Genomic DNA, 16048 nt, shown 5'->3' with positions numbered 1-16048 from the left:
TGTTTATGTCTTTCTCAGATTTCCCAGGGATGAGATGAGAGGAAAAAATGAAGGGGTTGGGGGGGCGGGTGGGGGAGAAAACTGACACTTCATTGCCCAGCCTGTTCCAGACTCTAGGCACCTAATGACTGCTGGAATGAAATACAAACTGTATCGTTAATAATCTCTCGTTCGATCAAATTTCCCCCCCCTGCTCCCAATAGAACTTCCTTCAGTTACAAGGGGAATGTTACTCAAGATAAGATTAGCCCCTAGAAGAACAAGCTTGTTGCCCCCATAGCTTCTTAATACTATTTGACTGCAATTGGGAAAACTATGGACTGGGATTAAATGGATATCTATAAAGTTTAATATTTAGCCACCCTAGACTAAACAGTCAGAATTAAACACAACCGTTCAGAAAAGAAATTCTCAAAATCGCTGAGCTGGGTGTCAATACCATTAGCAGTGGGACATTTTTCTGGTAAATGACCGGTTTACTACATGTCATGTTTCAGTTCTCTTCCCATCTTCGTCCACAATAACATTTGACTAAATAAGTACTTTATTACATTGATACGAACATAAGTTAGAATCGATTATCTGAAAGTTGGCAACCAGTGTCTCCACTGAATCTTGTCGAGAAAGCACCCCCCAAAAAAATGCACAGGACACAATGACATTTCTCCACTAGATCTCCATGGGCCTCAATCCATGTCTTTCCAAAAGCTGCTTTAGACATCTAAGCACTGTAACATTGGAATCCCTCCCACTTTTTCCAGGCAGGTGTCTCATGACCAGCATTTTACTTGAACATGTTACTAATTTAAAAAAAAACATATGTTTTTCATTGGGTTTAGTGGTAAAATACTACAGCCTTGAATTGACACTGTGCAAACTGAAAACAAACAGGGATAACACCTCTGTTAAAATATCAAACAAAGGATTGGATCTTTGTTCATATTTACACAGTACAGCTTCAAGGCCTACATTTTGTTCCTCCAGCAGTTTAAAAAGAATTTCAACTGGCAATATTCCCACCAACCGCTGATGATGTACAGTCCTGGAAAATTAAATATTTCCGTGTTCAGACAAAATTTATACCTCACGAATTTTGCGATTCAATTTTTAAAAACAATCGACAGGCAGGAAGAGTAGCTCCTGGTCCCCACTGTTCCTCTCCATCTATTGTATGGCTTTCTTCTCCCCACTCATTTTTCCTGCTGATTAGTGTCACCTCACATACTTAGAATGACCGCCTGTCTGTTCAGAATGAGAACACCTTACTCATACTGCAGATTTGCTCATTTCACACCAATGTCAAAATTACTTATTAAATTCAGCACCTTCCGATACTATATACCGAGGGAAGACCTTGACGTGCTGATATTCAAACGCTAACTGACAATCAGCATATGTAGCTGGTGTGTCTGCTAAATTCATTTACTTAGATAAAAATGTCACAGCAATATGCTTTAAATCGTTTCCCCCTTTCATCATCATTAATTGCCGGTTATGGAACTCTCCTTTGTGCTTAATAAGGTAGCGTTAGGATGCTGCCTCTGCCAGGCTGATTAAGAATTAAAAACTGTGCAAATCCATTTCAGCGCTGGCATTATTTCATCAGGAGATGGTTTTTGCTCTTAATTAGCCAGTGGGCCACAAGGGAGCATGCAGAGTCAAGGGTGTGATGCAGCCTGAAGGGGGAAGAGATCAGTCTGAGAGAAAAAGCTGGTGACTGGGGAATAATTGGCAGCTCATGTCAGAGTAGGCTGATAATAGTGACAATATGTTCCGCTATAATTTCAGGGCTGCGTCCCCCTGTTATTTAAATACCCTATATTTCAGACAGTGAAAGCAATATTTAACTAAAGTGTCTCTTTGCGCATGCCCCCACCCCCCCCACGCCCCCCTCATCTCCAGTTTTAAGACTGAGTGCAATTTCATTAGGATTGAGTCACCATCATGGAAGTGCTGGCTAATCCACTTATGATCTAAACAGAAAAAGGGTGTGTCTTCTTTATGTTTCGTTTCATGCCAGGGAGATTCAGTGGAAGATTTTCGGGCAGGGATACTAACTCTGTTAAGTCTCAAGCGTGGAAGGCTACTTAAAGATCCACTGTTGCCCCTCATATCTACACAGATGTTCAAAATGTTTAATGGTCACCAACTCACACTATGGTCAAAGATACCAATAACTTTGCGAAAGGAGTTCTGTCTAATCCACTGACTTGTGAAGGATACATTAGTTGAACCATGAAGATGCAGGGGTTCAGGGATGATAGGGGAGGTTGGTGTTGCTGTAATACAGCACAATACATAGAATAATAGAATGATGCAGCACAGAAAGAGACCATTCAGCCCATCATGCCTTTGCCAGCTCTTTGAATGAGTTATCCAATTAGTCCCACTCCCCCTGCTCTATCCCCTCTGGCTCTGTAATATTTTTCCATTCAAGTATTTATCCAATTTCCTTTTGAAAGTTACTATTGAATTTTTTTCCACCCCCCCCACCCCCTTTAATTCCACGTCACAACAACTTGCTGAGTGAGAAGATGCTTCCTCATGTCGCCTCTGGTACTTTGCCAATGACCTTGAAATAATACTCTCTGATTACTGACTCTCCTGCCATTGGAAACACCTCCATTTACTTCATCAAGTAGGTTTCGAGTCTGTTGCTTATGTTACACCCCGGCCTCTTTGACCTCAAGGAGGGTAAAATCAGTTGGGTAGCTAAATGTGTGCCCAATCTGATCGCATCAAATTCCCAACCGCTAAGTTTGGTTAAAATTGCTCCTAACTGCCCCCATATGTCTCTACACTGTTCACTCAGCCCATTAACAAGAACTTGCTTTGTCCATTGCTCAGTCACTCCATTTTTACATACATGTGCATGTCTGACACATGCAATCTTTACATGCATGTACGTCTGACACGTGCAAAGTGATTTAGGATAATACAGATATTGCTACAAGCCTTTGCTCCATTCTCAATGAGTGTGATTGGAAAAACCATGTGGGTAAATATTTGAAGGAGCAACGATTGCCGGGCTGTGTGTGATAAAAGCACAGACAAGTGGCAAGTGGGGCTAATTCGATAACTCCTTCAAACGATCAGCAGGAATGATGGGCTGAATGGCTTCCTCCTCTGCAGTATCATTTTGTGACTCCATGGCATTTTCAGGACAATTTGAATTCAGTAAAAGTGAATCAACTTGAGAAATATACTTTCTCCTGTCAATTGTGGTGAGCTCCCAGAAGTCTCACAGGGTTCCCTTGGATTACTAAAACCTTATTGTATTTCATTCCAACTTTCCATCTTTTACTGCTGCTGTGTGGGGCTCTGGTGACTTATCATATAGTCTGGGACAGGGAAAAACTGGGTTGGGAGTCTAGGCAGGAGGGGGAAGGGCTAATGGTGGGGAACTGAATTAAAGATGATCCTGCATGATATTCCATCATTGTACCTGGAGCAAAACCGAGGAGAAAAAAATCTACAATGAATATTGAGCACAGCTGCTCAATCTTATTAGACATCAAAGCATTAAACAATTACATTTTGACTCTAATATGTGTAATTTAACATGGGTTAGACAGCATTTTAAAATGGAATGGTACCCATTGAAGATTTTTCTAAATGGGTAGATTCCTTTATTAACTGATGCATTCAAAGGGATGCAAGTTTTCAGCAGCTGAATGTTTGATACTCCGAGGCAGATTCTGACTATCAGGTGTCTCAGCAGTGGGGTTGCCAACTCTAGTTGGATGTATTCCTGGAGGCTTCATCACATGATCTCTTGCCTTCCACTGCCCTGCCCCTCCATTGGCCACTCAGCATGTCCATCCCGCCCTTCTACACCAATTGGAAAGTGACTAGCCTCTTCATTACCCAACTGGACGATTCTTGCCCATCAAATCAAACTGCCTGTGTTTTTTTTTAATTGCTCCGATGATATTTTTCCCATGTGCATTGGGGAGAATTGTCTTTATTCCCTGGAAATGACAGGACAATCCCAAAGGGTTGCCTGTTGGCTGGTGGTGGGGAGCGAGCCTGTTGATTCTGGCGTCAGGGGGCCTCGTCCGACTTGAGCAGCTGACATCATTCCCACCACAGCTGAGCTGAGCATCCCATCACTGGCCTGAGGGTGGAGAGGGGGATACCACGCAGATGGGGGAAGATGGATCTGGGCACAAAAGATGGGGCGGGAGGCGGTGAGGGGGAAGTAGTTGCCAAGGAAATAAGGCCTGGCTGACAGTGCCCTAGGCTGTTCTTGTGAAGAACAGAGAAACATTCTTGACCTACGGAAATAATTTGAAAGGTGCCCTTCTGGTGCCTCTTGCATTGTGTCACTCAGTAAAACATGGCAGGAGCCTAACTTGCATATCTAAAAGGCCCACTTCCTGTAAAAGGGGGAGGCGGTGACATAGTTGTATTGTTGCTGGACTCATAATGCGCTGGGCACCTGGGTTTGAATCCCACCATGGCTGTTGTCGAATTCAATAAAAATCTGGAATTAAAAGTCTAATGACGACCATGAAACCATTGTTGATTGTTGTAAAAACCCATCTGGTTTACTAATGCCCTTGAGGGAAGGAAATATGCCACCCTTACCTGGTCTGTGACTCCAGACCCACAGCAATGTGGTTGACTCTCAAGTGCCCTCTGAAGGAGGGCAGTTAGGATGGGCAATAAATGCTGGCCTTGCCAGCGATGCCCACACTAAGAAACAGACAGGTGCTCTTCATGAGACCCCTGGGAGCATGGTGACAGCTGTAGCATCATGGCAGGGCATTCCAGATTTCACTTGATCTGTTCTTGTTATGAAGGAGACCAATTAACTCACCACCAACCAGGGGTTGAACACATTCTGTCCAGTGTCGTACCACAATTTTCATTAGCTCTGCCCAGAGGGAACTGAACAGCGGTGCTCTGAACATTACAGCAGTGGATGTACTGGCACCTGCTGACCTTTTGGTTGTGGATATGGGTGCCTGAGTGCTTGCCTCATTAAAGTGCACCAATTGGGGTCCTATGATGTGCAGAACACAGTGCAACTTACAGGTGTTGATGGGCAGAACATAAATGGGGCAAGATTTACCCACTGGTACTCAGTGAAGAACTTAAGAAATAGGAACAGGAGTAGGCCATTCAGTCCTTTGAATGTCTCCCGCATTCAACAAGATCATGGCTGATCTTATACTGATCTTATAACTCCACCTTCTCACACTATTCCCATATCTCTTAATTCCCTTAGTACCTGAAAATCTATCGACCTCAGTCTTAACAAAATGACAAAGTAACCTATAAATTAGTTAAGGTAGATTGGTACACCAATCTATGGGTTAGGATGAATCCTGGTTTTTAATTGTAGTGACCAGAAATTTGGGAGTGCCACAAACCTGGTGTGTTGGCTGTCAGATCCAATCCTCAGATCCACACTCACAGGAGCAGAACTGTGAACAACTTGCTGTATTGTATTTTCAATCATATTGAAATGCTGTAAGTCCAGAAGACTGGATAAAGGTCAAACATAAAGTTTGCTTTCTGGAAAAAATAGCTGTATTGTGTTGTATATTTATATATCTTAGAGCTATGTAAAGATTATATTATTTTTGTGTGTAACAGTGTTTTATTCACAGTGTTATAGAATGTCTACTCCATGCTTCAGCTCTTTCTTCAGTTTATTTACTTTTCTCTGAGTCCACACCCAGGCTTAATTAATCCAGCAGCAGTGAGCATCAATGGTAAACAGACTCACATAATCAAACACAGAGCAATTGAACACTGCACATTGAAATGGGAAAACAACAGTGGCCCTTCTCTGCATAGAACTCAGAGGAATTGTGAAATAAAACACTGGAAATACAGTACACAGCAGATCTGGCAGCAGCTGTGGAGGGAGAAATTGAGTTAACATTTCAGATCAATTACTTTTCCTCAGAAATGGAAAAAGTAAGAGATGTAATAATTTAAACAAGTACAGGGTCAGGCGAAGGAGGGAGGAGGAAAGAACCAAAGGTAAGGTTTCTGATAGGGTGGGAGGCAGAGAGATTAAATGACAAAAGGGGTGATGGTACAAGGCAAAAGTGATGGTAATGGGACAAGTAACGAAACAGAAGATGGGTCTAGAGGAGGTCTAAATGGCAGAGGCTAAAGGAGGTGTAAATGGCATGGTCTAGAGAAGGTATGGATGTCAGGGTCTAGAATGTCAGGTGTAAATGGTATGGTCTAGAGGAGGTATGAATGGTAGGAACTAGAGGAGGTGTGAATGGCAGGTTCTAGAGGAGGTGTGAATGGCAGGGTATAGAGGAGGTGTGAATGGCAGGGTCTAGAGGAGGTGCGAATGAGAATAACAGAATCATCAACAATAGCTTCTTTCTGGAAAAATGGGGGCAAAGATTATGATCTGAAATTGTTGAACTCAATGTTGCCTCTGGAAGGCTGTAAAGGACCTAATTGAAAGATGAGTTGCTGTTCCTTGAGGTTCACTGGAACACTGTGGGTGGTGGGGAGTAGGGAGATCAGAATTGGAGTTTTGCAAAGCTTTAAATTGGCTCAGGGTCACGCATACAGACTTAATGGACGTGTTCAGCAAAACGATCACCCTATCTACATTGGATCTCCCCTCCCCTGAGGAACCTATAGAATTCAGTTTGTGACAAGGGAGTAAAACTTCAGCCCCAGCACTGGAACAAACACTAGAACAAGCCATCTAGACAAGTAACTGGATAGCCTGAAGCTCGGACTCATACGGACTCGAAACGTTACCTCTTTTTTTTCTCACCACAGATGCTGTCAGATCTGCTGAGTTTTTCCAGCATTTCCTATTTCTGTTTCAGATTTCCAGCATCCGCAGTATTAACTGGCTAGTCCTTTGAGCATATGTCTCGATGATTTTTTTCCTGAAAACTTGCTGCAAGAAACACAATCAAAGAATTCAGATTGAAGGCGGAATTCAGTATTTCTGTTTTTAATCAAAAAAAGTTTTCAGCTTCGTAAATTTCTTTAACTTTATTGCCAACCCAGTCAAACCAGCATTGTTGTCACAAATATGTAATTCCTAATAACATACAAAATACACTTTAAAAATTTTATAAATATGGAATTTAGAGTTCTTTGAAATGTAAAACAAGGTCTATTTTATAATGTACTTGATTCACAGATATAAATTAGGTTTAATTTATATCTTGTGTTCCTTCATGCAACACGATTAGTGCACCTCATGAACATAAGGATAGGAGTTAGGCTTCTGAATTACAAGGGAAAGTCTCTTTTGTGAAGAATCTAATGTATACAATTAAATAAGCTCCTGTTGTCAAAACTGCTTATTAAATGTTCAGTGATAAACGCTTCTTGGCTTCAGAACTACTTCGTTCCATCAGCAATAAAAATAAATGGAGAATAATTTTATATTAAAACTTGCTACAAGAAACACAATCAGAGAATTCAGATGAAAAGTGGAATTCAGTGTTTCCATATCTTTGGCAAAAAAAATTGTATTAGTCAGCTTTGTCCAGCTTATACAACTGAGGGTGTTGTGAATATTTTTAAAACTGGAACAGTTATTCATTTCGCTAAACAGAACAAATATATTGTTTCAGCAAAATGCACTCAAACTCTGTAAACTTTGTTAAAACTATACTACGCAGTTTTTTAACAAAGTGGTTGTAATATTTTCTTTTATCTTTCAAAACTAGATAACTTATGCCATAAAAATTAACTGATTTTAATTTTACAGATTAGGCAATGCAATGATTTGTCTTTTGGAATGAACAGGATATATTCTTCAAAGCTGGGACCTGAGTCTATTGGCTGCTGTTTTATTTCAATCTGGTACTCTGCCTCCCAACACCGTGACAACGCAGTCACCCTGTGACACCGTGACAACGCAGTCACCCTGTGACACCGTGACAACGCAGTCACCCTGTAACACTGTGACAACGCAGTCACCCTGTGGCACTGCGACAACTCTGCCTGTAGCAATGCAGTTACCTTGTGACACTATAGCAATACTGTTGTCCTCTAACACTGTGTCTCAAGCCTGCCTGAATATTCTCCCTGCTTGGTGGTACTCCCTGGCCTGCTCGTGCCCAGCATGAGGAGCAGATTCTGCGCTGACTTTGTGGCCAATTTTGGGCTGAGTTCCTTCCTGACACAATCAGGTAATACTGTAACAGGAGGAAGTGGCCCTGCATGGCTGGGGTGAGTTTTGTTGGCCGAACGATGATTCTTGGTGACTCTTATTGAGGCATCCATACTTCTGTCTGACTGTAGTTCACAGCAAGAAATGTGTGTGGTGTTTAATTTTGACAAACTGCTCATGTGCAGTAATCCAATTTTGAAACACGTATTTTTAAATGAACCTTAGAAAATACAACATGACACTTGTATCTTTGTCTTTTCTGTACTTAAATGGGCACTAATATCAAGAGAAAAATGTACAACTATCACATAAAACCGCTAACCACGCTAGTTTAATGAGGAAGCATTGCATTCTGAAGATTGCACAGCAACACCGAGTCAGACATTGTGTCAATATTGCAGACTCAGAATCATTCAGGCAGTCTTGAAAACCACATCAAAACAATGACGTTTTAATGGGAGAATTAATTTTTTGCACTGTGATTGCATTTTTTTTTGCTGTGTAACAGTCTGGACTGTGACTTTTGAAGGAAGGGAGTCTTGCCAAAGAGAATTTTAATGCACTCGGCGTTTCAATAACTGCGGGTGGCGATGCTTAACAACCAATTTATTTGCTGCGCACTAATGACACGTTTGTAGAGGATTATGCCATTTGCATTGTAAAACTGCGACCATGCATATTATGCAAATTCTATAATTTGCATCATTATAATGGCAAATTGACTCAAGTATGGCTCTGGAAGAGGGAATTTTTAAAGAACAGCCAGTGATTAATTTTCAGTTAATCAGCCATTTTCCCTTTATTCGACTACAGCTGCAGTCAATTAATTGACTAACTGTACTTGTCCCCTCATTTCGTTTTTTGCAGGATCCTCGAACGCTGTCTACCTTTGCCACTGATCCAGACAGGACAACTCTCATGCTTTAGTTCATTGACTTTCCAGATTTTTAACACAGCTCTTCAATGTTATTACTCCTGACTAGCTTCCCACCATGCACCATTTGTAAACTTCAGCTCATCCAAAACTCCGCTGCTCCTATGCTAGCTCCTATTCACCCAGCACCCCTGTGCTTGCTGATCTACACTGATCCCTGGTCTGGCAACACCTTGATCTTAAAATTCTCATCCTTGTTTTTAATCCCTCCATGATCTCGCCTCTCACTATCTCTAATTGTCTCCAGGCTCCACAAACCTCCAAGATCTCTACACTCCTCTAATTCTGGCCTTTTGCACATCTCTGAATTCTATCACTCCATCGTTAGCGGCCGTGCCTTCAGCTACCTGGGCCCAACCTCTGGAATTCCCTCCGCAAGCCCCCCTGCCTCTCTATCTCTCTCCCTCTCCCACCTCCTTTAAGCTTTAAGATGTTCCTTAAAACCTACTTCTGACCAAGCTTTTGGTCACCTGTCCTAATATCTCCTTATGTGACTCAGTGTCACGATTTATTTGATAATCGCACTGTGAAGCACCTTGGGACCGTTTCACTACTTTAAAGGTGCTATATAAATTCAAGCTGTTGTTGTTGCTGAATTGCCTCTGAGAGTGTTTACCTATTGGGAAAGATTGGACAGGTTGCGGCTTGTTTCTCTAGGTAATGTGGTAAAGGCCTTTCCGATTATGAATGGATTTGAGAAGATAGACGTAGAGAAGATATTTCCACTTGTGGGGCGAACCAGAATTAGGGGCCATAAATAAAATTTCTTATGTAAATATATTTTCAGGCTTTCAGTTGTGTTGTTAAACTGATGTTCCATCTGCCTGTTCAGGTGGATGTATAAGATCTCCTGGCTAGTATTTCGAAGAGCACCGGAAATCTTCCTGGTATCTTGGCCAAAATTTATCCCTTAATCAATATCAGCAAAAAAAAAACAGATTTTCTGATTTACTTTCTGTGTAGTTAACTAATTAACTACTAAATCCAAGGAGGGAATTCTGTAGCTCACTATCACAGGGAGTGGCTGAGGTGAATAGTGTTGATGTAATTAAGGGTTAGCTGGATAAACACGCGAGGGAGGAAGGAATCAACAGCTATGCTGATAGGGTGAGATGAAGATGTTTAGGAGGAGGCTCATGTGGAGATAAACACTAGCACAGACAGATGGCCAGAAAGTTCTGTGCTCTAACTACTTCATAATGCTTTGCAATAAGGTAAAGATATTTGGAGTTGAGGAGAGCACTGCTTGTATGAGTGTTCACTAATGCCTGGTTTGGGTTCCACCAGGGCCACTCAGCTCCTGACCTCATTACAGCCTTGGTTCAAACATGGACAAAAGAGCTGAACTCCCGAGGTGAGGTGAGAGTGACTGCCCTTGACATCAAGGCTGCATTTGACCAAGTGTGGCATCAAGGAGCCCTAGCAAAACTGGAGTCAATGGGAATCAGGGGAAAAACTCTCTGCTGGTTGGAGTCATACCTAGCACAAAGGAAGATGGTTGTGGTTGTTGGAGATCAGTCATCTCAGTCCCAGGACATCACTGTAGGAGTTCCTCAGGGTAGTGTCCTCAGCCCAACCATCTTCAGCTGCTTCATCAATGACCTTCCTTCCATCATAAGGTGAGAAGTGGGGATGTTCACTGATGATTGCACAATGTTCACTACCATTCGCGACTCCTCAGATACTGAAGCAGTCCATGTCCAAATTCAGCAAGACTTGGACAATATCCAGGCTTGGGCTGACAAGTAGCAAGTAACATTCGTGCCTCACAAGTGTCAGGCAATGACCATCTCCAACAAGAGAGCATCCAACCATCACCCCTTGATGTTCAATATCATTACTACCACTGAATCCCCCACTATCAACATCCTGGGGGTTACCATTGACCAGAAACTGAACTGAACTAGCCATATAAATACTGTGGCTACAAGGGCAGGTCAGAGGCTGGGAATTCTGTGGTGAGTAACTCACCTCCTGGTTCCCCAAAGCCTGTGCACCATCTACAAGGCACAAGTCAGGAGTGTGACGGAATACTCCCCATTTGCCTGGATGAGTACAGCACCAACAACACTCAAGAAGCTCAACACCATCCAGGACAAAGCAGCCCACTTGATTGGCACCACATCCACAAACATTCACTCCCTTGCACAGTAGCAGCAGTGTGTACCATCTACAAGATGCACTGCAGGAACTCACCAAGCCTCCTTCGACAGCATCTTCCAAACCCACAACCACTATCATCTAGAAGGGCAAGGGCAGCAGACACATGGGAACACCACCACCTGGAAGTTCCCCTCCAAGCCACTCACCTTCCTGACTTGGAAATATATTGCCATTCCTTCACTGTCACTGGGTCAAAATCCTGGAACTCCCTCCCTAACAGCACTATGGGTGTACCTACACCACATGGACTGCAGAAATTCAAGAAGGCAGCTCACCACCACCTTCTCAAGGGCACCTATGGATGGGCAATAAATGCTGGCCCAGCCAGCGAAGCCCACTTCCCGTGAATGAGTATATAAAAAACATGATGCAGAGTGGTAACTCAGTGTTATGGCATTTTAGGCCGGGATTTCCAGCCCTGCCATAGGGCAGGGCCGGAGAATCTCACCCTTATAGTGGTATTTGTTCAAATGGGACAACTACTTGACTGAAGGCGAATTGAGGATCCCCAATTCCTTCTGTTCATGTTTCAATAGTTTTACAAATATCCAAAGTGCACAATAGCGAACCTGATATCTGGTGTATTGAATCAAAGCTTCATTCTACTGTAAACCTTTTACCCCTATCACACCCCCTAGTTTTGGGAGGATTAATTGGCCCCAACTGATCTGCAATCATGTGGAAAGCCAGGTTTCTGTCTGTGGGGATGGAAACAAAGAATTTGATGAGGATCTTGGTTTTACCGTGATCCCACCTATTTATTGTGGCCTTTTAGGTTCTGAGGATTCCACAGCTGGTTCTACTGCTTGCCCCCTCCAACATTGTCTGGAGGCATTTCTGGACTTCCCCTCCCAGAAGCAAAAAGCAATTTAGATCATTATTCTTATTTCCCAGTTTTTACTGTTTTTTCGTCCTCCTGGCATTCTTCCTTAATAAGTCCAATGGAGCAGGCATAACTTGTATAATGGGGCTGGAGTGGACCCGAGGCTTTTACCACAGTAAGGTAATTGATCCTAGCTAGGATCAATACCTCAAAGCTCCTCCAGCAATGAAGGTTTTTTCCCCCCCATTGCTGTCTAAGGTTCAGAAGCCACATCAGGAGGAGTAGCTTCAAGCCATTGCCCATTTTACTGACTCAAGCAGCATTGCAGGTGTCAGTGCATCCACCCTGATGATGCCAGTGACCACCTCCTTAGGGTTTGGAATGGGTGGATGGGGGTGTGGGGGAAGGGTGGGTGCTCCAGTTGCGCCAGTGGAGTGGACCCCCAGGATTTTCAGGGTTGTCTGGCACAAGCAAGATGGGCCAAATGGCCTCTTTCTGTGCTGTATCATTCTACTTTACATCAGTAGAACAATGGGAGGGCATGACATGGAGCTCTTTTACAAACAGAGATTGCAAAGCTAGTTCAGGAACCGTAAAGGGGTTTGTCTATAATTGGCTTGGCGCCAGCTTGATTTCTTAATGAGCCCATGAACACAGGGTCATAAACTATAGAAATAACTCTACAATTAACAGGTATATTAAAAACAAGGACCATTGTGCCTTTTGCATAGTTTAAAATCAACTGTATTTGAATGTTCTTGTGTGGTTCCATCCAAAGCACCTGACACTATAGAAATATTCCCCTGGGCATAATTACCATGGAAATTATAATATGCAATATTATCAGCACATTTATCATAAAAGCAATAAGCAAAATTAACCAGGTAGGGTTGTTAGTTCTTTGACTCTTTGGCTTCAGCACACAGCTAAAGAAAATTGCACTTGTCAAAATAATCAGAGCAGAAAGCAGAGGAGGCATGTATCTTGTTATAGGAATAATATGTCTTAAGTATAGGTTAGTCTTTGATAATTATTAGATATAGCATTATTATATTCCTGCGTTTCCTTAACTTCTTCTCTGGATCTTTGTGTTGTGAATTCTCTCCCAGACAAGTCCAAGCACTTCATTGTCCTGGAGTGTGTTTACAACTCTCTCAATATCTCAGTAAAATTCACAATGTGGCCAAAAATCCCTGTTGAATTGGCAAATGATTCTATACCACAGCAGCATAGGATCTCTCTTGCTTTCAGAATATAATAACTGATAAACAGATCTATAAATCAGTGATTTAGAAGAGCGTGTAGCAGAGGTGACAGAGTAGTATTCAGGGTTTCAGTATGGTACAGATTCCAGCTCAGGCTGTAAGAGTTCTGAAGAAGAGCCATATTGGACTCGAAGCATTAACTCTGTTTCTCTCTCCACAGAGGCTGCCAGAGCTGCTGAGTTTTTCAAGCATTTTCTGTTTCTATTTCAGGCTGTACATTTCTGATGGAGTCTCTTTCTGTAACACCAGGAGGCCTGGATGCTGGGACGAACTTGGTGTCTCACTCAGCAAAGTGGGGGTTTAACTCAGTCCTGAGACCTCACTAGGCCCTCCACCCTAAAAACCCAGCCATCTTTATGCTCCTCCTATCCCCTTACAATGATAATATGTGCAACAAAACATGCTTTAATGTTGTAAAACCATCCCAGGATCCTTCGACAAGAGCAGTTTTCAAATAAGATTTGCCACTGTTTCAGATAAGGTGATATTAGGGTAGGTGACCAACAACTTGGATAAAGAGGTAGGTCTTAAGGAGTGTCTTAAAGACAGCGAGACAGGTGGAGAGGTTGAGGGAGGGAATTCCAGAGTGTAGGGTCCAGGTAGCTGAAAGCAAGGCCACCAATGACGGAGTACTAAATTCAGGGATACTCAATCTGTTATCATCATTGTGGGTCTTAGGAGTTGTTCATGATCTTGACTAACGGATAATGCTGGAGGCAAGGCTGTTGTGAAACTCCACCTTTTATTGAACATAATGCTAGCTATGTACAATACAGACTTAGCACAAGGCTCTACATAGAACTATTTCTCTCGATGCTCCGTTGTCATGTGACCTTACATCACTGATGATGTAGACTATATATTTACATATTTAACGTTATACTACACTCAAGAGGCCAGAATTAGATGTGGTTGAATGGCTAATAGCCATGGCTGGGAGCATTTTTTGTTGTTGCCAGTTTCTTCTTCTGGGATGTGTTGAAGCACTCATTACTACCATTTAAACAGGGTGACCACAATCGCCCCATGCAATGCTCCACCCACACCATCCGACTCCTCAGGGGGATCGGGGCGTGGGGGAGGCCCACAAAAATAAATAAAAGAAAGACTTGCATTTATGTAGCCTAACTCACCATCTCAGAATATTGCAAAACACTTTACAGCTAATGAACTGTAGTCAGTGGTTGCAACGTAGGAAACACTGCGCACAATTTGTGCCCAGCAAGATCCCACAGACAGGAATGGGATAGTGACCAGATAATCTGTTTGTGTGGTGTTGACTGAAGGATAAATATTGGCCAGGGCATCAGAGAGAACTCTCCTGCTCTTCTTCAAAAAAGTTTCAGGGGATATTTTACATCCACCTGAGAGTAGGGGTTGCCAACTGTGACTAAAAATGTTCCTGGTCATGGTCTACTCCTGACTAACTGACCCTTGAACTAATCTGATCTGTTATTAGCTCCCATAAGGGCTCTGCTCCATGTTCTGAGGCAGGGTCGACTATATCAAAACCCTTGGTACACTGTATACTATAAACGTTAGAATCTCCAGTCAACCAAGAGTCACCCGCACCTCCCCCAATCCCCACAGGTGTGAAATTACTGTGGCTCTACACCTAAAACACAAACAAACAGACACCCAAAAATATACATTTCATTTCAAGCGTTTCATTGAAATAGGATCAGGCCATTCATCCATTCAAGCTTGTTTTGCTATTCAACAAGAGCGTGGCTGATCTGTGATCTAACTCCATGTACCCTCCTTTGTCTTATATCCCTTAATACCTTCGGATAACAAATATCTATCAATCTCAGATTTAAAATTTACAATTGATCTAGCATCAACAGCCATTGGTTGAAGAGAGTTCCAACCTTCTACCTCCCTTGGTGTGCAAGTTGTTTCCTAACTTCACTCCCGAAAGTCTGGCTCCAATTTTTAGACAATGCTCCCTGGTCGTAGACTCTCCAGCCAGCAGGCTAGGGCTGATAGAGGGAAACTACCAGTCCCCCTTACTACCTGTGATTAAATCACGCCTTGACCTTCAAAATTGCAGGGAAAAAGCCCTGGTCAGAGTCCTCAGCCCCCGACACTGTTCCAAGTGCAAGTTCGAGCAGCAGCACCTGATCCTTTTACAAGAAACATCCTGTCTTTCACCCATTACTTATTTTCTTGCCCCATTTCCCCTAACTCTGTCCCTGCTTCTAAGCTGTGCATTGGTGAAATCTTCACTTTTGACAAGAAGTCATTGACCTGAAACATGAACTGTTACTCGCTCCACAGGTGCCACCTGAGCCACTGAGTGAATTCAGTGTTTCATGGTTTTATTTTGGACTGTAATTTCACTGCTTTTTGCTGTTTAATGCACTTAATGAAATTTCAGTTCCAGTACATAATCACACATCTGTTGTAGGCTCTTGGCACCTCCTGATGTATAACTTAGACCAAATGCAACAAGAGGCGGATAACTTTTTATAATTGTGACTCATTCTTGAGTTGAAGGTAAATCATACAAATTGTCACGGTGTTTTGGTTCATAAGTATAACACGTATGCTTTAGTATGTTTTATTACCTTAGCAACTTCAAAATGTCGGTGAAAGTTTGAGCACGGATAACTCCACAAATTGGTTACTCCTTGATTTCAGCAACAATATAGTCACTCATTTTTGCTATTTATTTATATTTCCTTCTCTGCCTTGTTTGTTCTGAACATTTTGTGAGAGCTGCATTCTTAGAATCATAG

Source organism: Carcharodon carcharias, chromosome 2 (assembly GCF_017639515.1).
Source record: "Carcharodon carcharias isolate sCarCar2 chromosome 2, sCarCar2.pri, whole genome shotgun sequence".
Taxonomy (NCBI): Eukaryota; Metazoa; Chordata; class Chondrichthyes; order Lamniformes; family Lamnidae; genus Carcharodon; species Carcharodon carcharias.
This window is presented reverse-complemented; position numbering follows the sequence as displayed.